The following is a 24,854-nucleotide window of genomic DNA, read 5'->3' as shown; positions in this document are numbered from 1 at the left end:
TATTAATTTAGGCATTAAGATATAGCTGTGAGCAAGACAAGTTCCCTGCCTTCAAGAAGCTTCTACTCAAGCAATAAAAACAACTTTGAATATGATATTACATGGAACAAGTCTTTTCAAGAAGTGTAAGTTGCTAGGGAAATAAATATCAGAGCAAATTCATTAATGAGGACATTATAAGAAAATATCATTTTGTAAATTGTCTGGGAGAGTCTCTAAGACATGATAAGAAGGATCCTTGAGAATACCCACTGGCTTTTCAGTGTCTGGGCTTGAAGGCGAAAGACAGGATAGAATAGTTTACCTGATTTTTCATTGTGAGCTTGGAATGATCTATAGATTAAATGCTTCCATTTATAATTATATATAATATATAAATACACACAATCCAATTAATTGTGCCCCAGATACTTTTAAGCCCCAGCTAGGAACTATGACAGTCTTTCAGAAAATTCTAAGCAAGACCCTGCCTCACCCTCGGAGTTTGGGAGGGCATGCATAAAGCAAGGAATAGAAGCTTCAGTGACACTATAATCTAAAAACTATTAGTTCTGGGCACCTGGGTGGCTCCATCAAACATCCAACTTTGGTTCAGGTCATGATCTGGCAGTTTGTGAGATGGAGTCGCATGTCAGGCTCTGTGCTGCAGAGCCTGGAGCCTGCTTTGGATTCTGTGTGTGTGTGTGTGTCTCTCTCTCTCTTTCTCTCTCTCTCTCTTTCATATATTGACAAATAGCCTCTGCAGTGCATATTTCTAAGATACCTCAAATTTTCACTAATAGACCTTAGGGTAAAGTTAAATTTACACTTTCTATGCTGAAGTATTTAACCATAAATTGCAGAATATAACATCTAATATACCTTCCCCTATTCCCCAACACACACACTCATCTAGAGCAGGGTTTCTTAACTTTGGTTGGCACTACTGACATTTGGGCTAGATAATTCTCTGTTGTGGGGGACGACTTGTACATTGTAGGGTATTTGGTACACACCTGGTGTCTACGTGTGAAATGCTGGTAGCACCCGCCTCCAGCTCTGATAAGCAAAAATGTCTACAAACATTACCAAACATCCCAGGGAGGAAAAACCACTCCTAGTCAAGCACTATGGCTTTAAGCTAGGCTTACTCCTTAAGGCCATCCCCAGCCACTAGGATATTTTTCTTTCTTTTGCTTGCATGAACCTCCAGTCTTAGAAGTTGTCTCTTCCACTCTCTTACTTGAATATGACCCATCCTCTAAGACAAGGTAGCTACAGACAACTCAAAAAACTACAGGAAGCTGTCAGAAGTGCTTTGTTTGGTCTGGTGAATGCAGTTTCCAGATCACTATAGTCCCCACAGCTCTGGTTATCTTATAGTTCCCTACTCATCCTATGTGCCTCATGTATGTTATTTGGCTGACCCTTTAAGAATTTGCTGTGACATCTATACATTAATGTGAAGTATAAATCATTCTTCCAGGAAATTTCCCACTCATTATGTCCTCACCTAACCTCTCCCTTTCCTGGAGGAGTTTTGCACTCTGAAGAAAAGAAATGAACACATTCTGGTACCAAAATCTCCTGCAACTTAATTGGCTTCTGTTAACAGAAGTAAACTATTAAACCACAATATACAAAAATCATTTATTCTTTAAAATAGTCCCAGAAATCACCAGTTGTTAGGTTAGCTAAAAAAAAAAAATTGTTCATCTAGATTAATATATAGAGTATGAACAGTCCTGCAATTTTTAGAGGATCAACACCCATGGAAGACAGAGTTCTTAATAAAAATTCAGGTAGGAGGGTCCACTTATATAGCAATCTATGAAGCCATTTGTATTAGGTGAAGGGTATAGGTAATAATTTTATGCACTACTAGCTAAAAATTATTTTTTAACTTTCTTGTTTCTAAAAATAAATCCTATCATATTACATCAAGAACATCATAAAAGCAAATGTTGGCAAAATATAGTTATGTGAACCATAGCTGTTCTCAGCAAGGTTTAATAAACATAGCAGGAGTTGCAACAAATTAATGATTAATAAAAGCACTGTGAAGATGCAATGATATACCTATGCACATATTATAAATGTAGGTTAAATCGATCAAAGTAGCCCTATCTGAATCCAGTTTATAATATGTGCAGGTTTTATAGTTTTCCCTAAAATGCAAATGAGATAAAAATCTGACATTTTAGGGGCGCCTGGGTGGCGCAGTCGGTTAAGCGTCCGACTTCAGCCAGGTCACGATCTCGCGGTCTGTGAGTTCGAGCCCCGCGTCAGGCTCTGGGCTGATGGCTCGGAGCCTGGAGCCTGTTTCCGATTCTGTGTCTCCCTCTCCCTCTGCCCCTCCCCCGTTCATGCTCTGTCTCTCTCTGTCCCAAAAATAAAAACGTTGAAAAAAAAATTAAAAAAAAAAATCTGACATTTTATGGTAATATATTATTATCTTCATATCTGTTCTATATCAAAAGTCTTTAACAATACAAAAAATATTCCCAAACTGAAGTAATGTGCCATGATCTTTGTGAATTATCTACTTTTTGTAAATATACATGATGATCAATGGTGATTACCTCACCCCTCTCCTTTTCCAATTGAAATCATTCTACACCTCTTTTTTTATTCTTGCATCAAACATTTTATAATGTTACAGCACAGCCAGACACTCCTCCTCCAAGAAGACCTCTTCTTAGATAATGTAGCATTTGCTAATTCTCACAACCACCCTTGGAGATAGTTATATTGAACTTATAGATGGGAAGATGAAATCTCAGAGAATTTAAGAATTTTGTTTGTTTAAATTTTTTGAAATTTTTTATTAAAAATTTTTCACGTTTATTTTTGAGAGAGAGAGAGAGAGAGAGAGAGAGAATGGATGGGGGAGGGACAGAGAGAGAGGGAGACAGAAAATCCCAAGAAGGCTCTGAACTGTCAGCTCAAAGCCCAGTGTGGGGCTTGAACCCATGAACCATGAGATCATGACATGAGCAGAAGTTGGATGCTCAACCAACTGAACCACCCAGGCACCCAAGAATATTGCCTGACTTTTTAGGTAGAAAATGCAGAACCCAAACTTCGGCCTACCTGACTTCAAATGAATAGTCTTGGGGCTACTCATGCCACCATCAGTTTTCTCACTCTTAGCAAAGGAATCTTGACTATCGTGGTCAGTAGGGTCCGCCTAGTTCAGTTACCTCTATATAGTCATCCTAGAGTGTTCTTTGTGTGAATTTTTTGGCATTATATAAGATTAGCAGAACTTTGAGAATGGGAATAAAAAGTATTCCCTAGTATGAGTAAAATATATATGGATATGTATAGAGATATTACTATACATGTTAGAATGCATTAAATAAATGAATAGCTTCCATCATATACATAATATTTATAAGCATTCAATGGATGAAAATGAGGATCTGAGTAAATTTCCATGTGCTTCTCACAGTGGAACTGGTAAAACACTTTAACTGATGTGATTAGGAGAATAGTCTCCATTCTGGTCTGGATTTCTCTTCTTATTCATGTTCTTCTTTAATGAATATCTCACTGTTTTTGTGCCATCCTGGTCTATTATGGAATGTTGGTTTATTAAGCATCAGGATCCTTATTTTTTCACATGCTGATAGTTCAATTATGAGCTCTATCATTACAATCTAACAATATTTACTCATAATGACTACTCGATATTTGCCAATCACTGCCAATATATTTCATTTACTATCCCATATCATATTAATATTTGCCAATCACTGCACTAAATATATTTCATTTACTATCTCATATCATTTACTATCTCATATTGTATTATAAATCTTTTTACTATCATTTTGTAATTGAGGAAATTGAGGCTTACAGGTATTGTATGAATTTGAACGTCACACAGCTGGGAAATGGAAGGTTGGAAATCAGATGCGGAACTAATTCCAAGCTGTATACTCAGCTCGTAGTACAGCTGAGGAGGGAATGTTTCTCTACAAAGAACCTTTGTGAAATGTCAGCTGCATGCTTCACATGCTAACCTAGACCTATTCCATTCCTCTGTTTACGTAGCATTCTGTGTCCTGAGTGAGGCAACTACTCTTTGTACCAAAGGAAAGAGCCAGTTCCCTTTAAAGGAAGGAGGACTAATGTTTTTCTATGGAGAAGAATATACTTTCCAGATTTTTTTTTAATGCTTATTTATTTATTTTGAGGGAGAGAGAGAGCAGAGGAGGGACAGAGAGAAAGGGAGACAGAGAATCGCACGCAGGTTCTGTGCTGTCAGCGCAGAGCCTGGCAGGGCTTGAACTCATGAACTAAGACACTATGACCTGAGCCAAATCAAGAGTTGGATGCTTAACCAACTGAGCCACCCAGGCAGCCCTTAAATGTTGCATTAAAGTTTATACCGAGAAATTTATTTCTGCAGTGGATATTTACCCCCTGGATATTTAGTCAAGTTTTTTTTCCCTAAATATTTAAAAAGCAGTATGCTGAAAGGTACATATCAGAGATCTATTACAAGTGAATGTATTTTAGCCAAAATCCACATATTTGGCAGGGATGACTACATCTATTATTTACAGTTAAATACTTCCTGTACATGGGGAGATTCCTGTCCTGGAAGGCATTTTAAGACATGAAGTGCTCATATCTTTTTTTTTTTTTTTAATAGAGTGCGTGAGTGACAATCTTCCAAAATCCTTGCCAGGAGGAAGAGAAATGCTAAATATAGATTGAGAAAACCCAACTTTGGAAGATTAAATGGCACCTGTATAAACACCTAAAGTCATAGCAACATTCCACCACAAACCAGTCAATTGTTATGTTTTCAAACTCTGTATTTCTTGTATGTTGTTTCCTCAACACTTTTGTAATCATTGTGTCCTTTTCCAACCATTCCCCAGGCCCCCAGATTATTGCTCTTTACATAAATTGATAAAGCTCAAAAAAAAAAAAAAAAACAAAACTGGTTCACTAGCTAAAGAGATAATCATGGAGTATACACAAAACAGGATTTGAAAAAAAGATTGCCATGTTGTAGTGAAAAAGAAAATAACAAGTATTCTTAAGTTTCAAAACACTAACTAAATTCCAGGATCATATGTCATTAATTCTAAAAGTGATAGAATCAGTGTTCCTCGGCAACATTACATCATCTTTCTCATGCACAAACATATCTGATCTTTATAGTCACTCCTTGAAGAGATTGTTATTATTATAATCTCCATTTTATAAGTGAGTAAACAATAACTCAGGAAGCTCAAGGGTCTCCTGGAAATTAAACTCAGGTCTCAGATTAGACCTGTGTTTTCTAAGGCAGGCAAGCCCTTTAAAAATGAGGATAAATCAAGGCACTCGGGAGGCTCAGTCAGTTGAGCATCCGACTCTTGGTTTCAGGTCAGGTCATGGTCCCAGGGACGTGAGATCAAACCCTGTATCAGGCTCTGTGCTGATCATGGAGCCTGCTTAAGATTTTGTCCCTCTCTCTTTCTCTCTCTCTCTCCCTCTGTCCCTCTCCCTCACTCATGCACTCTATTTCGCAATAAATAAATAAATAAATAAATAAATAAATAAATAAAATGAGGATAAATCATTACCAAAGAATGAGGAATGAGGTTTAAGGTCATATTGCACTTTGGGAAACTCAGCTGCTGTACTGTATGTAGAGACCCTTCTGTGGTTCTGTAACACAAGACCATTTCCATAGTCCTTATATGCCAGTATAATAGTTTTTTTAAATGCTTAGCTTGTCTGATTATAATGAATTTTATTAAATAACACACTCACAAACTTCTGTCTCAATAGTACAGAAGTTACCCTCATATTTGGAAGTTTCTAGCTTCAGGAGAATAATCATTGCCCAAGGAGGAAACAAAAAGGGTAAGACTTAAGTTTCTTAGCAAAAGTGTTTCTTTCGTATATGCAATGTTTCTTTGCATTTGTAAACAGTCCTGCTTCCCCCATCACCAGGTATATTTTAGCAATAATAACTGAAGTCTGAATCCATCAATAAATTTAAGACAGGATTCTATCTGCATTTTTATTTTATCAATATGACATAATGGAATTTAGGCCCTACATAGAGATTTCTAGAGCCTTTTGGACAAAAAAAATTTCCATTTTGATTAGTACTAACTGTGTAGACTTGCAGTAGAATGCAGCATGACTACTTGTTTTATATTGAAAATGGGTCTGAAGGGGGCACCTGGGTGGCTCAGTCGGTTAGGCGTCCTACTTCCTCTCAAGTCATGATCTCATGGTTCACAGGTTTGAGCTCCACGTCAGACTGTGTGCTGACAGCTCAGAGCCTGGAGCCTACTACGGATTCTGTCTGTCTGTCTCTCTCTCCCTCTCTCTCTCCCTCTCTCTCAAAAATAAACATTAAAAAAATTTTAAAAAGAGGGGCGCCTGGGTGGCTCAGTTCGTTAAGTGTCTGATTCCAGCTCAGGTCATGATCGTGTGGTTCGTGAGTTCGATCCCCATGTCAGGCTCTGTGCTGACAGCACAGAGCCTGGAGTCTGCTTCAGATTCTGTGTCTCCCTCTCTCTCTCTCTGCCCCACCCCTGCTTGCACTCTGTCTCTCTGACCCTCAAAAATAAATATTTAGAAAAGTTTTTTAAAAAGGGGGGGCATCTGGGTGGCTCAGTAGGTTGAGCATCCGACTTCAGCTCAGGTCATGATCTTACACTCCATGAGTTCAAGCCCCATGTTGGGCTCTGTGCTGACAGCTCAGAGCCTGGAGCCTGCTTCAGATTCTGTGTCTCTGTCTCTCTCTGCCCCTCCCCTGCTCATGCTCTGTCTCTGTCTCAAAAATAAATAAAAACATTTAAAAATATTTTTAAAAATAAAAAATTTAAAAAGAAAAATAAAATGAATCTGATGGATCTACTGTCTTTCATATTTTCAGCCATGGGTTTGACTTAGCCACAAATTGGTACTTTGAAAGTAGTCATTGATTGCTCCCTTTTAACCTTTTCTTCATTAATTTCCTGATGTATATTCCTATGTACTCATATACATGAACACACGCACATACACACACACACACACACACACACACACAGCACAGAGTTTTACTAATTGCCTAATTTAACTATTTTAAATATTTTTAAAGTTCAATGCTTTTCTCTTTAACTCTCTGAACAATTTCATCTCCAATTATCCACCTTCACAGTCAACTTCTAAATCTACACCTCTCATTTTGTGTACTCTCCTTAACTCCAAGCCCACAAATCCAGTTTTCAGGTGGACCTCTAAAATATGAATGCTCCCAGAAGCAGATCAATTGCCTCACAACTTCAAACTTCTCCTTTTCTTCCTAAATTCAGTCTTCCTCTTGCATCCAGGTCTTCTGATAGGGTCTGGTAGCATTCCCAGTTGCCCTTGTCAAAAATATCAGAATTCCAATCATCTCCACGCCCCCTTCATCCTCCTCATCTAATCAGTGTCCTCTAAGCATCCTCAGCACTCCCTGAATTCATTGCCACAGCGTTCCCACCCTCCCTTCCTGGGTCTAGCCACCAACATCTCTGGCTTTGCTTCACCAAGTTCCCTACTATTCATCCTTCCAGGAACCCAGGCCTCTTCTCCATCCCTTTATCCCTTACAGCGTTACAGTTATCTTCCCAAAATTAAGATCTGACCACTTCATGCCTCCCCAAATTTGTATATCTCCCAACATCCAAAAAATAAGATTCAAATATCTGGCTTGGGTATTGAAGAACTTTCTCTATGTGGCCCCAACACAACTTTTCAGTTGTATCTCCCAGCCTACTGCTTTTTCCTGGTCTCTACAGTGAACTAATCATTATGCCGATTCCAATTCCAATTACACACTTTCTATTACCTAAGACTACTCCATTTATCTTTTCAGCTACCACCATTGATCACTCTGGTCCTTACTTCCATCTTGAAATCTTAGCTACTGTCATGTTCTCTAATTGGAAACTCTTCTCAGCTCCCTGAGTTAGAATAATTGCCTTCCTCCTCTTGTCTTCATTACACTTGGTTTGCATCTCTGCCCTGATACCCACCACATACCACTTTTAAGTTATATTAGGTCTTATTCAATCCAATAAATATTTTTGAGAGTCTCCCCTGTACCAAGTCAGTCATAGGAAAAATTAAATGAGTCAGACAGCATCTCTCCTCAAAAATTTATAATGTAAACCATCAACTCAGCAGGCAAATTTTATATCCTAAAAAAGATACAAACAGGTACTGGGAAGACTTAAATCTTTGTCTTTCTTTCCCAGAAAAGGGTAAGAACTACCTCTTCTCTCTCTCTTTTTCTTCCTCTCTCTCTCCTCTCACACTTTCTTACACACACAATAACAAACAACATACACACATATCATGGTTTATGTCAGACAGTAAATATTTATTGAACAGAATTTTTTTAACTAATTTGAAGGTCGATCAAAATACATTGACTGCATGTTATGGACTGAATTATGTCTCCTCAAAATTCATGTGTTGAAGTCATGACCCCTAAAACCTCGGAATGTGACTGTATTTAGAGATGGGGCCTTTAAAGAGATTATTAAATTAAAATGAGGTTGTTAAGGTGGTCCCTAATCCCTAATCTAATCTAGCTGATGTCTTTAGAAGAGGAAATTTGGATACACAAAGAGACACCAGGGATGTGTGCTTATGGAGGAAAGAAGACTACATAAGGACATGGCGGCCATCTGCAAGACAAGGAGAGGAGCCTTAAAAGAAACCAAATTTGCTGACACCTTGCTCTTGGACTTCTAGCCTCCAGAAGCATGATAATTAAATTTCTGTTGTTTAAGTCACCCACTCTGTGGTATTTGGTTATGAAAGCCCTGGGAAATTAATACACTACATATCCAAAAAAAAGCAGGGAAAAGAGGGAAGTTAACACACAGAAAACAGAAAATTAGAAAATAAGCACATCATTGAAAAATAAACTATGTAATTTCTATGGTCTACAGATTATAAAAGCAAAATAGTAAGATTGGGTAAGGTTTACATAACCAAAGGGAATTATGACACCATGTGTATAGAAACATGAGCTTAATTAAGGATTCCAGTCATTTACCACAATGTATTCCTTATTATTTATTTTCTACCTTGGGCCACAAGTATTTGTTGCTAATTGTGTTTGCTTGATCTATCAAAAAAAAGTATATTGTTTTCCTATGTATTAAAGAAAATGGAGGTGGGAGTGTACATCTGAGCATATTTTTCATCGAGGTATGATTAGCTTGACATTTCAATTAAGCCATGCAGTCACATTACAGGTAAGCACGTGATTCTAGTAGGTTTTTTTAAAACATTGGAATCAGCTTGAATAGCATCCCCTTTTGCAGCTTTCTTGGGTCATTAATAGTTTGGATCTCTATATCCAGCTGTATTAATCAAATAGCTAACATCCATACTCTTCAGTGTTTGGCATAGTTTTTTACTAATGCAGATCTGAATTTGGACTTTTTTTGAGAGTACATTCCCCAAAAATCTTCCTAAATGACTTAATACTAAAATGGTCATTAAAAATGTTTAATGTTCTGATTTTTTAAAATAAATACGCATGGCATTCTTGTTTCTTGCCAAAAGTAAATAAATATAGGGGTGCCTGGGTGGGTCGGTCGTTAAGCGTCCGACTCAGCTCAGGTCATGATCTCGCGGTCTGTGAGTTCGAGCCCCGCGTCGGGCTCTGACAGCTCAGAGCCTGAAGCCTGCTTCAGATTCTGTGTCTCCCTCTCTCTCTGACCCTCCCCCTTTCATGCTCTGTCTCTCTCTGTCTCAAAAATAAATAAATGTTTAAAGAAAAAACATTTTTTTTTAGTAAATAAATACAGTTGACCCTTAAACAGCACAAATTTGAATTGCATGGGTCCATTTACATGCAGACCTTTTTTGATAAATATGGTACAGTACTATGAATGTATTTCCCCTTTCTTACGATTTTCTTAATAACATTTTCTTTTGTCTAGCTTACTTTATTGTAAGAATATGATATATAATGCATATAAGATTAACACAAAATATGTATTAATTGAGCATTTATGTTATCAGTAAAGCTATTGATCAACAATAGACTACTAACAGTAGGCTCCTGGGGAGTCAAAATATATAGATTTTTGACTGTGGGATCAGGGGGATTGTCACCCCTAACTTCTATGTTGTTCAAGGGTCAACTGTGAGTATAAGTCCACTGCTCTATGGCACAATTTATGCTATAGTGCATGCTATAAAAAGAATGTTGAGCAACTTTTATTTATCTATAGTGAACAAAATACAAATTCTTGTGTAACAAATTAGGTATAAGTGAAACTAAGCATAACCTACCAAACTAGTGATAGGAATTATAATGTAAGATTTATTTGAAAAACTGACTAGGCTTAAGCACTTACTGTCTATGACTGTTAAAAATAATAATGTAGGGGTGTCTGGGTGGCTCAGCTCATTAAGAGTCTGACTTTGGGTCAAGTCATAATTTCGTGGTTCATGAGTTCCAACCCCATATCGGGCTCTGTGTTTTCAGAGAACCCTGCTTCAAATCCTCTGGCCTCCTCTCTCTCTCTCTGCCCCTCCCCTGCTCATTCTCTCTCTCTCTCTCTCTCTCTCTCTCTCTCTCTCTCTCTCTCTTTCAAATAAACATTAAAAAAAATAATGATGTATACCCACTCATATTACATTCAAAAGAGGCCAAACTTCATAGGCACCATGTTCTAGTGACCCAGGATGGATATTTATGAGCAACAATTCTACCATTGTCAAAATTCTCAGATGACTTTGTATAATTTATTAGTTGATGAAGTAAATTATTAAAGGAAAAACAAAACTAAATCTAGATCACTCAAATGACATTTTCTGTTAACTCACTTTCTTGATTATAACAGTTATATAAAAGCAGCTGATTTAATTGTCACATAATCTATCTTAAACATTAAAATAGTGCAAACAAAACCATGTTATTGGTTAAAGCGGTTTATTCAAATGATGATGATCCTTCCTGTGAAGCAGTCAACTAATAGAACACATATAGGATGCTAATTTTTCCCTTTCTAAATGAAGCTGGTCAGGGATACCTCAAGGGTTCTACAGGTTGTTCTTTGTACAAAGGGACAAAGCCAATGGGATGATTGGGGGCTGTAAGCCAGCCTGAACCAACTGCCCAAACCATGTACCTATAAGGCCTTCAGGAGTCCAGGGGAGGTGCCCTGGACTAACTCACACAAAGGGCCCTTTATGCACTAGCAGCCCCAAGGCAGTCACCTCCTTCAACGGAATGATGCTAAAATTACCACACATTCTTAGAATCTATTATAATATCTGAATAGAACATGACTCATCAGCCAATTAGACACTTTGAACATGATTTGAACTTGAGCAATTGTAAATAGTTTTAAAATCGTGAATGTTGGGGTATCTGGGTGGTTCAGTCGGTTGAGTGTCAGACTTCAACTCAGGTCATGATCTCACATCGTGAGTTCCAGCCCCACGTGGGGCTCTTTGCTGACAGCTCAGAGCCTGGAGCCTGCTTCAGATTCTGTGTCTCCCTCTCTGACTCTGTCCCTTCCCTGCTCATGCTGTCTCTCTCTCTCTCTGTCAAAAATAAATAAAATATTTTTAAAAAAATTTTTAATAAAATTGTGAATGACTTTTTTTTGCAAAAGATAAATATTATATTCTAAATATTTTTGAAACCTTAAACTGCCACCATTTGATTCAGCACACTAATAGACTAGAAAGGCAATTTGTTGCCTGATAAGATATTATCTCAGTGATGATTACAATTAACAAATACACCTTAAGATTATTCAAAATTAAGGATCAAGAAGTAACCTCTACCCTATATTTGTAACATTTTGTAATGTTTAGCATTACATTTTAACATTTTGTAACAAACTAATCTTCCCAACATTTGAAGAAAGTAATGGAGTATCTAATCATTTAATCCCACCTTCCTTCTATCTATGTCCTCTATAAGAAGAAGCTAACCATGAGCGAAACTGTTAGGGCCACAAGAATAGGACCACATGTTCAACTGAATGTTAGGACAATTTGGAAGTCCTCATGAGAGAAGCAAACAGAGGTATTTCTTTGTAGTCATTCCTTATTTCAAAATTCTTTTTTAAAAATTTCAACCAGGTTAACAATCTAAAAAAGTTTGCACCTGGTTTTTGGATAGTGAGGTATTCTGTGAGGTGGGGGAAAACGTGAGGGAATGGTATCTAAATTACTGCCTTTCATTTATTCAAGAGGCATGAATTTGTTTAGTATTTTTATATGCTTTGGAGCATATAGAGATTAACTATTATGGCCTTAGCCCTTTAGCAACATCCTTACTCTACTAGAAACTTAAATTCTTGTCATATATCAAAAATTTTACAAGAGTAGTAGAATAACACTTTGTTTCTTTTTATTCACCTGCCCTACTGAATTCTGTTAACAAGTTGGGTCTTTAAGTTATTTTTGCTTAGAGGATATCTTTTTGGGATGTAAGTGTTGCTTGTTATCCTTTTATTCTTCAATTTGCTCTTGGGCTTCCTACTCAAAAACATTCATTTCATTAGTGTCTCTTCATCATTAACTGTTCAAGTAGCATTAAATACTCTTGCTTACTTAAGCAAAGGAGATGTGGGCATTGTAGGTATGTGTGTATTCATTTTAGTTTGTAAAGCTCCATCAACTAGAGCTAGTAATAAAGTGCAGATTGTGGACTATATCTCAGAGGTTTAAAAGAACTTAGCCAATTGGAGTGCCTGGGTGGCTCAGTCGGTTGGACTTTGGCTCAGGTCATGAACTTGTGGTTCATGAGTTGGAGCCCCACATGGGGCTTTGTGCTGACAGCTCAGAGCCTGGAGCCTGCTTTGGATTCTGTGTCTCCCTCTCTCTCTGACCCTCCCTGACTTGTGTTCTCTCTATATCTCAAAAATAAATAAACCATTAAAAAACATTAAAAAGAAAAAAGAACTCAGCCAATCACATTATATGGACTAAGAATGAATTAATCATCTGTGATAAAAATGATTGCATTCATATACTTTTAGCCAAAAAAATCCAAATTTCTTCTTAATAAAATCTAAAGTTTTAAAAAATTCAAGTACATGGTCATATGATGGTGTTCCTTGAGTAGTAATAATGAAAAAGATATTTCTTTGATGTTTATTATAACAATTAGCTTAATATGCTGTGATTTAATTCATTGATAATTTCAGTTCCTTCTGAGATAGGTAAAACTATTTGCTAATAATTTGGATGGTGTTTTATAGTTAAAATAGGCCTTTCAAATGTCTTCTCATTTTTTAACTTCTATGTTAAATAGTACCTTCCCAAAACTCCTTTTAGGTTTTTATGACTGCTGTAAATACATGATTGATAGATAGATAGATAGATAGATGATAGATTTATCAGAGTTCTCCAGAGAAACAGAACCAATAGAATGTGTATAAATACACACAGAGAGACTGATATTTATTTTAGGAGTTGGGTATGTAATTGTAGAGGCTGGCAAGTCCAAAGTCCAGGTCAACAGGCTGGAGATTCTGGAAAGAGTTAATATTAAAGCTTGAATCCAAAGGCAGTCTACTGTCAGAATTTCCTCTTCCTTGGGACATATCAGTCTTTTTTTTTTTCTAAGGTGTTCAATTGATTGGATAAAGCCCACCCACATTATGGAAAGTAACCTGCTTTACTCAAAGTCTACTGATTTAAATATTAACCTCATCTAAATAATACCTTTACAGCAACATCTAGACTAGTTTTTGATCAAATTTCTGAGTCCCACAGCCTGACCAAGTTAATACATAAAATTATCGAAGATCTATAGGAGATAGATAGATAGATAGATAGATAATCATCATCAATAGATAATGTTTATTATTATGTCTTTCTTTTCCTGCTTAGCTCTAGGTATTGCTTTTTTACTAAAGGCATTTTATGTGCCTCTGTCAGCTTTCATTCTCCTCTGTTTTCATTTCCCATTTCTAACCTTCTGAGGGATGGATAAAAAAAAAAAGAAGGTTAGTTCTGAGTGCAAAATGGAAGGAAAATGCCTCTAAGTTACAGCTCAAATGTTCATCTATAAGTAAGAGTACATGTGGAATTTGTGTTACTATATTTGTCTAGCCAAAAGTCTTTCTTATTTATTTTTACATGTCTTTTTATTTTGGTGATTGAGTTTGCCAGATATGTGAAAGGTAACAACATCAATGAGACTTTTGAAGAAGTTTCCCATTTTAAACATAGAAAATGTATAGAAATTTTATTGTAATGATTTGACTTGAGAATATAACCACCACCTCTTTGTCATCATAAAAAATTAAATTGATGCCTTGAAAATTTTTATTCATAGATATTATCCATCTTCACTGATTTCATTCACCTTCTATTCTTCCAGAACATATTAGTCTTTTATTTGATTTACTTAATAATCAAGGTAATCTGAGGTAAATAGAGCAAATCAAATATCAAGATATGAAGCCTATTTTAATGCATTACGATAGCCTGAAGAAAGAAGTTAAATAGTGCAGTATCTTTAAAAAATCTAATAATTGTGCCCTTTTCATAAAAGTACATTCGATATCTTGATGAGTCAGATTTACGATGTTTTAAGAATTTAAAGAACATTTTGACCTAGAGTACATAATATCATGAAACCACGTCACAGCTCAATTTTCCTATACTTTTTATTAATCTTATATAAAATCTGATAGTGCAAAAATAATAAGAATTTTAATGGGAGGGACTCATATTGATGAGGGTTAAAAGCAGAAAAATGTTCACCGTTAGCCCAGAAGGCTGACCTATAGCCTGCACAGTTCCAATAAGGATCAAACACATTCTGGCTGCTACAACCTTAAAGGGTCTCATGACTGCCTGCACATGCCACCGATCATTAACATTGGACTGAATAAGTACCAGAGAAATCTCGCAAAAGTAGTTTTACAAGTAAAAATCGAAAGAAGATATTTATGATCTGATACTTGCTGCACATCCTCTCCCCCTTGAGCATTAAACATAGAACCACCAGCTTCATACAGTAAAAGTGCAGCTCTTTTTGCCCATGGGTCCTGTCCCCGTGCTACTTAAATAAACTTACTAAGTTGCACCATACAGCATCTCAAGAATCCTTTCTTGGCCATTGCGCTGAATGATCCCCTATCAATATTAACATGTGCTATGATTTCCAATCAAATATTTAGAAGATGGTTAATATTTTGACTTATTCTTTCTATAAAACTAACTTCTCAGATTTTTTTCAATTATTCAGCACTACCGACCATAATCAAGGTGGAAACCAGTCATTATTTCAGCTTGCTGGGATTTATTATAATTAATCTTTGAATACGTTAAGCCAAAATGGTAAGGCCTTTAAATGGTAAAGTAACATAACAATAAAAATGTTGAACTGAATACCATCACTAATTCCAAATCAATAATGAAAAACTAATTCCAAATGATCTATAAATAGAGTCACTTGTGATTAATATCTGGAAGTATCACTAGTCATTCATACCTGGTTTATCTTCTTAGTTTTTATCACTCCTCTAAGGTAACAGGCAAGAAGCCAGATGAAGTCCTTCTCAAATCATCAATATCAAAAAGCTCTTTGTTATGGGCTAAAAATCATCTACCTCATTCATGGTATTTGACCTCAAATTGTCTCATGCACCCATTATAAATAGATCAAGCCCAGTTACAAAGCCCTCATTTACCTAAATGTTCCACTGATTTTTTGTGTGTGTGGCTGTACGTGTGACTCAAGAACACGTTTACTTAATATCAAATCTTTTTTTGCTTCTCATGTTGAAAAGTACCAAGTAAGTAAATGAGCACCATTTCAGCTCTGAGATTCAAGGATCTATTCATGATAATCCTTGATTTTTGCCAATACTACTTTTTATTCTGCCTATAAAAGGATGTCTGCTATGCCCATATCTTGGGGCACACACTGACAAGTGAAGTTTATTTAGTCCTGTGATTCTGACAACAAATGGTCCAACATGTATTCAAGCTGGTATTAACATATATCATGGCCTTTTCTCATTAATATGACATAAGGTTGTGGCCAGAGTTCTTGCTGGAAAAAGCCATAAATTTTTTTTCAGAAGATTATTTAATTTCCCAAGAAAACGATATATAAACTAAACCACCAGCAAAAGTACCAAGCCTTGAAACTGTCCCCAGAATCCACATTCAGATTGTGACCCAAAGCATCCCCCCTTTCCACACTCCAAGAGAGAATCTTGATGCAGATTTAAAGGTCTCAGGCTCACACAGTCCTAGGTGTAAAGCCAGCTGCGTGGTTGAAGACACAGCCTCCAGAGTCAGGCTGCCTAGGTAAATCCTGGCTCAGACGATGACAAACTCTGTGACATTGGGGAAGTTATTTAAAGCCTCCATTCCTCTGCAGGCTCTGCCTCCCCTTGCCCTTTAAGCTTAAGCATCTCCAGAATGGCTGATTCATGGTCTAGGGTTGGTGCTGACTGTCCCTGCCAGTTACAAGAGGAGTTGAGACTGAATGTGCTCACCAGGGAGGAGGATTCCAAACCTCTGGCTCAAATACTGACTCCTCTGAACCCTGGTTTCCCTCTCACAGCCATATTCTCCCCCCACCTGAGAATTAGCGTGTCTCCAGATCCCGCTCCAACTATGACTCCCACAGAGTACAAAGAGGTAGCTCTGGGTTACATTCAGCTAAAAGGAGGCAAAGAGGAACAACAGGAGAGGTTGGTGATCCAGGAAGAAGGTCACTCATGGCACAAAGTGACTTTAGAGCCATGTAATGGTATAGCTCTTGCTGTAGTGGCCATCTGCCATAATAATACTTGGCAGAGATTATCTCCAGGTGCCAACCCTGCATTGTCCCTCAAGCAGAAGCTGGATATCACCACCTGTTAAAATTAAGCAAGCTTCAGAGGTGTAGACTCAATCAGACCAAGAGCTCCTGTAGTCGTTGGTGTCACAGTCACTAAATCTGGGGTCCTAATTACCTCCACCATAGCTGGGGTAGGGCTCCTAGCAACTTTCTTAGGCTGTTGTAATTCCTCGAGGCTTGATAAATGCACCTTCTTTAAAAAGTAGGTTCAGAAAGAAGGTGCTCCATGACAAAACTGACCCAGGTGCCAAATGTGATGAGGCTTTGACTTAATAACACAGACACTGCTCTCGGTTTCAAGTATTTTGACTAGAATTATGTGTTCCGGTGTCAGCACCTGTGTTTCCCTTCAATCTCTCAACCATGAGGCTGAGCCTTACCCACTAGTCACATCTACTGTGGTCAAAGTGAATTCACTCTCAGGAGTCTCAATGTTCTTTCCCACAGCAAGCTATAATGAAGTTTGCATAAGTCAATTAAAAATGTGTAACACCTGGGGCACCTGGGTGGCTCAGTCAGAGGAGCACCCAACTTCAGCTCAGGTCATGATCTAGTGGTTTGTGGGTTCAAGCCCCATATTGGGCTCTGTGCTGACAGCTTGGAGCCTGGAGCCTGCTTCAGATTCCGTGTCTCCCTTCTCTCTCTTTGCCTCTCCTCTCTCAAAAATGAATAAATATTTTTAAAAATGTGTAAAACCTTTGAATTTCAAAAGGAAGGCATCAATGCAGGCAGCTTTGCTCAGAGGATACTACTTTACTTCGATGTAAATTTATGGTTACAGATAAATTCATAATGGAGGGTTTCTCCCAATGACCCCGGCATAACTAAATGCTATAGTTCAACAGGTGTCAGAAGAGTGGAGTAAAATCTCCCCCTACATCTTGAGCAGACATCCTGGCACAGCTAAAATGTCTTTTTTCAAAGATAGCATATGTAAAATGCCTTGCACATAACTATTTATTAATGAAAGTTTAACGAAAAGTAGCTATTGCTATTAGAAACAGAATCACACAGTGTACAGATTCTGCTGGGCAGCTTTTTAAGCAGATGTAGGAATAACCACATCGAATAGCAACCAGCATGTATTTCCGTTTCTTAGCCATCTACATATTTATTTAAAAATCAGTGCTATTGCTACCACACACTCTTATGTAATAGTCCAGATCAAGCTTTTTCTATTGTTCCCCATCTATAAATGTTCCATTTGCAAGTAAATGTCCATAATGTGTTGACTAACAATATAAAATGATAACAGTGCATATTTGCGCCAGTAACTAGAATTGTCCTGCCTATATTGATTCTTGGGAGAGAAAAAAAAAGCTCATAAAGGTAGAATAAATTGAAATCAGATGCTTAGCCTTTGGATAAATTCCTCAATTGTGTATATACACTAATCAGTTCACTAACAAATAAGACAGAAAACTATACATTTATTTTAATCCTAGAGCCTAGAGTTGAATTCTAACTACTTTTCCTTTGTCCAAAGAGACTGATGAAAGATGCTCAAGAATGGAACATGCGGGGCACCTGGGGGCTCAGTCGGTTGAGTGTCTGACTCAATTTCAGCTCAGGTCATGATCTCACATGCGTGGGATCGAGCCCCACATCAGGTTCCATGCTGAACGTGGATCCTGCTTGGGGTTCTCTCTTTCCCTCTGCCTCTCCCCCACTCGCCTGCACACAGCATGCTATCTTTCTCAAATAATAATAAAATAATAATAATAATAAAAAGAATGCAATGTGGTTAGTCAGTTGGAGTCAGTCTGACATCAGCAAACCAGGTTCTGGTCCCCTCTGTGGGTATTTAGGAAAACTGATGACACGGACACATTTTCAAAGTTGTGTCTCCCCATATATGTAACCACTACATCTATGCAAGTGTATTTGCATAAATATTCAAAGTTGTGTCTCCCCAGTAATAACCACTACATTTATGCAACACTTACTGTGCACCAGAGACTGTTTGAAGCATGGAGTATAAGAGAGAGAGAGGGCACCTGGGTGGCTCAGTCAGTTAAGTGTCTGACTCTTGATTTCAACTCAGGTCATGATCTCTGGTTGGTGAGATGGAGCCCCGTGTCGGGCTCTGGGCTGACAGTGCGGAGCCTGCTTGGGATTCTGTCTCTCCCCCTCTCTCTGCCTCTCCCCCAACTTGTTCTCCTCTCTCTCTCTCTCTCTCTCTCTCGCTCTCAAAATAAATAAACATTTTTAGAAAGAGAGAGAGAGACTGTGTGTGTGTGTGTGTGTGTGTGTGTGTATGTGTGTGTGTGTTTGAGTGTATGTCACAGAATCTTCACAACAATCCTCTGAGGAAGCTACTATTATTACCCTTTACAGATGGAAAATTAAGGCCCAAGTTTACACTGCTTAGAAGGGGCAGACCTGGTCTTTATACTCAGGCCATCTGAACTCTGGGGTCTGTGCTTCTAATTGCTACACTTTACTGCCTGGAATGGACATTCACCCAAGCAGGACACCAGTTGGAGATCCCACCTCAAGTCATTTCCCTGAAGTACCACCACACAAAATGTTGTCTTGTATTTTTCAGGTGATCCTATGGCCTTAAGATTTTTCAGACTTACGGTGTCTGCAGCCTACTCTGGCAGAGCTCCTGTGTCACTTTGAGAAGTTCAGAGATTGAACTGGTCACTTAATTAGGCAAAAGCACAAGTGTAACTTCCTGTTCCCTGGGAAACACTGCCCTGAGCACTAAGAACTTACAAAGGTAAAGAGGGAATGGCCATTGTACTCAGACAGTGCTGCAGACTGAATTGTATACCCTCAAATTCATATGTTGAAGCCCTAACCTTTAATGTGATAATATTAAGAGATAGGAACTTTGGGGGTAATTAGGTTTAGATGAGGTCATAGGGTGGGGTCCTCATGATGGCATTAGTGCCCTTAGAAAAAGACATACCCAAGAGTCTCTCTCTCTCTCTCTTTCTCTCTCTCTCTCTCCCATATGTGAGGACACAGTGAGAAAGTGGCCATTTGTAACCCAAGGAGAGAGTATTCACCAAAAACCAACAAAGCTGGCACCTTGATCCCCAACTTGCAGCTGTAGAACTATGAGAAAATAAATTTCTGTGTTTTAAACCACCCAGTCCATGAATTTTGTTATGGCAGCCCAAGCTAAGATAGACACAAACAGTATTTAATGACAGAAATAGGACAGGCATTCATATCTGTGTATTCACAGGAGAGATTCAGACAGGAGCAAGAAATCCTATTTAGAGATTCTACCAAATACTTTGGTAGAAGTATTTATGTATCTTAATAGAACAGGTAAATAGGGAAGGGTGGACGTTTGTCATTAAGGCAGATAATGATTATCCTTATTACTATTGCTACCACTTACTGAATATTTAACAAAACATTTTCTCATTTAGTCCTCAAACAACCCTATGGAAAATTAAAATAGACAGACTAGGTAATTTCCCCAGAGCCCATAGCAGTAACCTCAGGACAAAGACTAGACTTTAGCTCTGACTACAAAGCCGCTGCCTCTGCCCTGATCATGGAGAAGGTAGCAGGACAGGTCTGGGTTTTGCTGGCAAAGCTTCCAGAGAAGCTGAAACTTAGGAGAGCAGAAAGCCAGCAAACAATGCCTAGATTCAAGGCTTTCAGAAAAAACAGTAAGATCCTCCTTTTTAGCTCCTGCCAAAACTAAGGAAAACAGCAGCTTCTTGTTTGATTCTCCTTTTTAAATCAATCCAGGGTGAATTAAAAAAAAAAAAGCATCAACCAAAGTTGCACATGGAAAGGGCCATCGACCTCAAAAGATTCTAAAAGGAACTTTGATCAAAGATAATCACATGCTTCGTTATTCTTCGTGGGTCACATTCCCTTTCAGGTAAGTGTGAAAACTGGTAATGACTTGATGCTTAAAATTTAGTGACAGTGTATAATATCAAGATTTGGAGTTTAAAATCTAAAGTACTATATTCTCCTTCCACTCAGAAAAATCTGTGCTCTTAAGGTACTTCGTAGAGAACTGAAAAGTTTGGTTAACTCCTACTGAGCCATTGTGGTATGACTATATTTTTTTTCTGAAGCTCTCTGCTCATTTGAGCATTTTGTTCTCAGAAACAGCCCAATAGTTAAGAAAAATTGTCCTACCAATCAGTAAAGGCATTCTTTTTCAACCATCTGGCAGGCTTTTAAAATGGATCTTTTTTTTTTTTACCCAGCCAAATGATTTTAACACAATCTTATACCAGATGTCTTCTGTTTTTGAACAAATCATAATAGAAAGCAATTTCTGTCTCTCCACCAAGGTATAAATAGTGATAATCTTGGCTCCATTTGAAGTGTAATGCAACAAACTGGGGTATCCTAAACTCTAAGACACTATTCATTTTTTCTTTCAGTTTCCTTATGGATATTTTCTATTTCCCAAGAGTATTCTAAAGAATAAGGAAAATGATACATTCAGAGATAAACAGACAACAAATGTTGGCTCTATCTGTTTTGTTATAAGAATAAGTTTACCTTGGGGGTGACTGCATTGCTCAGTCAGTTAAGTGTCTGACTTCGGCTCATGTCGTGCTCTCATGGTTTGTGGGTTTGAGCCCCATGTCAGGCTCTGTGCTGACACCTCAGAGCCTGGAGCCTGCTTTGGATTCCGTGTCTCCCTCTCTCTTTGCCCCTCCCCTGCTCATTCTCTGTCTCTCTATATAATAAATAAACATTAAAAAATTTTTCTTAAAAAAAATAAGTTTACCTTGGGAATTATAAATAATTCATAAATGTGAGAATTCAATCCTATAATCAAATATGCCTTAAGAAAATGTCCAGCTGATTAGCATTTAAAGATATGCATAATTTTTATTTCTCTGCATGAGAATTAAGCCAACTCAAATTTATATTAAGTGTACTTGTTAAATTTTTACACAAGTTACTTTTTATGTAATTTCATATTTAAATGACTTTGTTAATGTAATTTCATATTTCAAATGACTTATATCCCTCCTCTTTATTGTTTAATGTTTATTTATTTATTTTGATAGCAAGAGAGAGAGAGAGAGAGCAAGTGCAAGCAGGGGAGAGGCAGGGCGGCGGGGGGGGGGGGGGGGGAGAGAATCCCAAGCAAGTTCCATACTCAACAACACAGAATCTGACGGGGGCTCCATTTCACAACTGTGAAATTCTGACCTGAGCCGAATCAAGAATTGGATGCTCAACCTACTGAGCCATCTAGGCGTCCATCCCTCCTCTTTCCAAAAGGATTCAAAGTAGATTAAAGCAAAAGATATAAGAGAGAAAAGGAGAAAATTTCCAGACAACTAAAAAAACAAAAAACAAACAAAAAACATTTTTATTACAATAAAACACTTTGATGCTACTAAAATTCAAATTTGGTTTTGTATGTCCTCAGAATAATGTCCAATACATGATAGATAGAATACTAAATCAGGTGGCTGCCATTTTGCCATTATTACACAGAAAGAAACATGTCAACTCTTTAAAGAAGAATTTTTCCTGGCACTAAATTCAAACCAAGAGTTTATAGGTTAAGGAAAGAGAATTGGTGAATTTAAAAAAAAAGAAAAAAAGGCACAGATACTCATAGAGACCCTCTGAATAATCTTCAAAACATAAACCAGAATGTCTCTAGGGAGATGGACTATTATGACAACTTAAACATTCCAGAAGCTCCAAGATGACAGGATCACCTGCACAAAGATGCTAAAACAAAGACAGAATGGATATTATTTTCTTGGACCAGAGCAGGTAAAGATCACAAATTCTGAAGACTAGAGGGTCCAGGCAGGTCGCAGAGGGTATGGATTGAGTGCAGCGTGATACATCAGGGGTGTGGTGGGGCCTGTGCCAAACAGAGAGAAGGCAGGTCCCCAGCAGACCCCCAGGTGTGTGTACCCAGCCCTAGAAGAAACATGACACCAAGAACACATTCTGTATGAGGAAACTCAGCCCATAGGCCATACATACAATTATGTTCCCAGTTGCAGGCAGAAACTTCTTGTGAAATACTTCACATCAGATACACTATCAACATTACACACAACATCAAAATGAGGTTTTAAGCACAGTATGCAGGATTTCCGTGCCATGAAGGATGTGGTGGGTCATGGCAAGGCAACTCATACAACTGGGAAAAGCAGATAAATTACTAAAACTCACACCTCTCTAGACATGGAAGAGCTATGGGAACAATGAGGATAAAATATGCTAAAATCACAGGAAGGGCCGATTCCTTCCCAGGTGATGTTGATAATCACTGACTTGAGAATGGAAGGCAAAAGTGCTAAACTCAAAATCTCCAAAGGGCCAAAATGAATCTCCTCCTCTTTCAGGGCAGAGATAGCCTACCAGGTGCTCAAGGGAAAACCTAAGACACTCAACATCTGAAGAACACGGATAAGCCTGTTCTGAAAAATACTCAGATATCATGTAACTCAATATTTTACCCCTGAAAATATTATCTTCTTTGACAAAACCCCCAAATTTAGAAACCATCAGGCCAATCAAGATAATGAACACATATCTCCACCACCCCTAAAAGCTAACTTGTTCCCCTTTGCAACCCTGTTATACAAAAATTCTTTTTTCAGTTAGGTTGCCGTGTAATTGCCACATAACTGCAGATTGCTTGCATGTAAATGATATTTAACACCTCCAGCTTAACCTTGTTATCTTAATTAAGTTTCAGCAAGGCCCTTATCTTCCAGCTTTGAGTAGAAATCATCTCATTCCCTAAACTACTATTTTTCGCCTTTTCTACATAACAAATCCTATTGGCGACTGTTCTTATATAGGAAGTGATTCCAACATAGAAGGATGTCAACAGATATATCCTCACAGACGATCTCAAAAAATAAAAAGCAACTCTTTATAAAATACCTATGCATAAGCATTCAGTATACTACGATCATGACATTTTAGAACAAGAAGGCACTAATAATTGGACACAAATATTCAAAGAAACAGAAGTTCCTAGGCAAATTAGGCCCCATACTCAATAGTTCATAAAATAATTTACTTAAAAGGTACTAATCCCCACCACCACTACCCCCCCACATACCTCCTTGAAGATCACTTCTAAAGAAAATTTCTGAGTTTACACCCTCAATTGTATTGTGAATATCAGAATATCTCCCTGGAATCTAAACACTTTAATATTCAAGGAACAGAATTGTTTGAAACAAATCTTTTATGATCATATATTTTTTAACATAAAGACCTTATAAAAACTGAAGAATGATTTGTATAGGGAGCATCACATGAAATAATATAATTGATCAGGCAACAAAAGGTCTGGCCACAAGATACAGACAAGATCGTGCAGATTTTACTAGAAGACAACAGTGGCATCATAGCAAATCTCTGGTGATGCATGAGTTGTGGCAATTCCCAGTTGTTGGGGAATAAAGGGAGGTAATAACTCTGTGTGTGTGTGTGTGTGTGTGTGAGAGAGAGAGAGAGAGAGAGAGAGAGAGAGAGAGAGAGACTGTGAGACTGATAAGCTTTTTGAAAAGTTAAAATATCTTTAAACAATGTAGGAAATTTCTTAGTCTGGAACCAAACAGTCCCAGACATTCAGAGAACATTATCTTCTACTGAAGTCTAATTCCTAGTTGATGAGTTTTCCTTTCTGAGAATACTCATACAGCTACTTGGCACTGCTTTCAAAGTGAGTTTTTGTGCCTGGTTTATTCTTGTATCTCCCAGACCGAACAGTCTGTATCAGAACTTTGTTAGGTGAGAAGTGACAGACTTAATCAGTGTAGAAGAGGAGAATAAGCACAGTGGAGATCACAAACACATAAACTTATGAAACAGAGCTGTTGCTTTCAAACCAGGCACTTGTATTTCATTTGCTCATTTAAAAATGGTGAGATGGAGGCACCTGGGTGGCTCAGTCAGTGAAGTATCCGACTCTTCTTGATTTCATGGTTTGTGAGATCAAGCCCTGTGTTGGGTTGGGCTCTGTGCTGACCGCATGGAGCCTGCTTGGGATTTTCTCTCTCTCTCTCTCTCTCTCTCTCTCTCTCTCTCTCTCTCTCTCTCT

The 24,854-nt window shown here is 37.8% G+C and overlaps 1 long non-coding RNA gene across 1 annotated transcript in view; it reads left to right on the top strand.

Moving 5' to 3' along the window:
• The first annotated feature begins 22,277 nt into the window (after positions 1 to 22,277).
• Positions 22,278 to 24,854, top strand: part of LOC125925505 (uncharacterized) — a 14,761-nt gene continuing 12,184 nt past the window's right edge. Inside the window, exon 1 of the long non-coding RNA XR_007458849.1 lies at positions 22,278 to 22,555. This is a non-coding gene — a long non-coding RNA (uncharacterized LOC125925505). The remainder of the gene's footprint in view (positions 22,556 to 24,854) is intronic.

The sequence above is a fragment of the Panthera uncia genome, chromosome F1, assembly GCF_023721935.1.
Source record: "Panthera uncia isolate 11264 chromosome F1, Puncia_PCG_1.0, whole genome shotgun sequence".
Lineage (NCBI taxonomy): Eukaryota > Metazoa > Chordata > Mammalia > Carnivora > Felidae > Panthera > Panthera uncia.
Note: the sequence above shows the minus strand (reverse complement) of the source record. Positions and strands in the feature narration are given on the sequence as shown.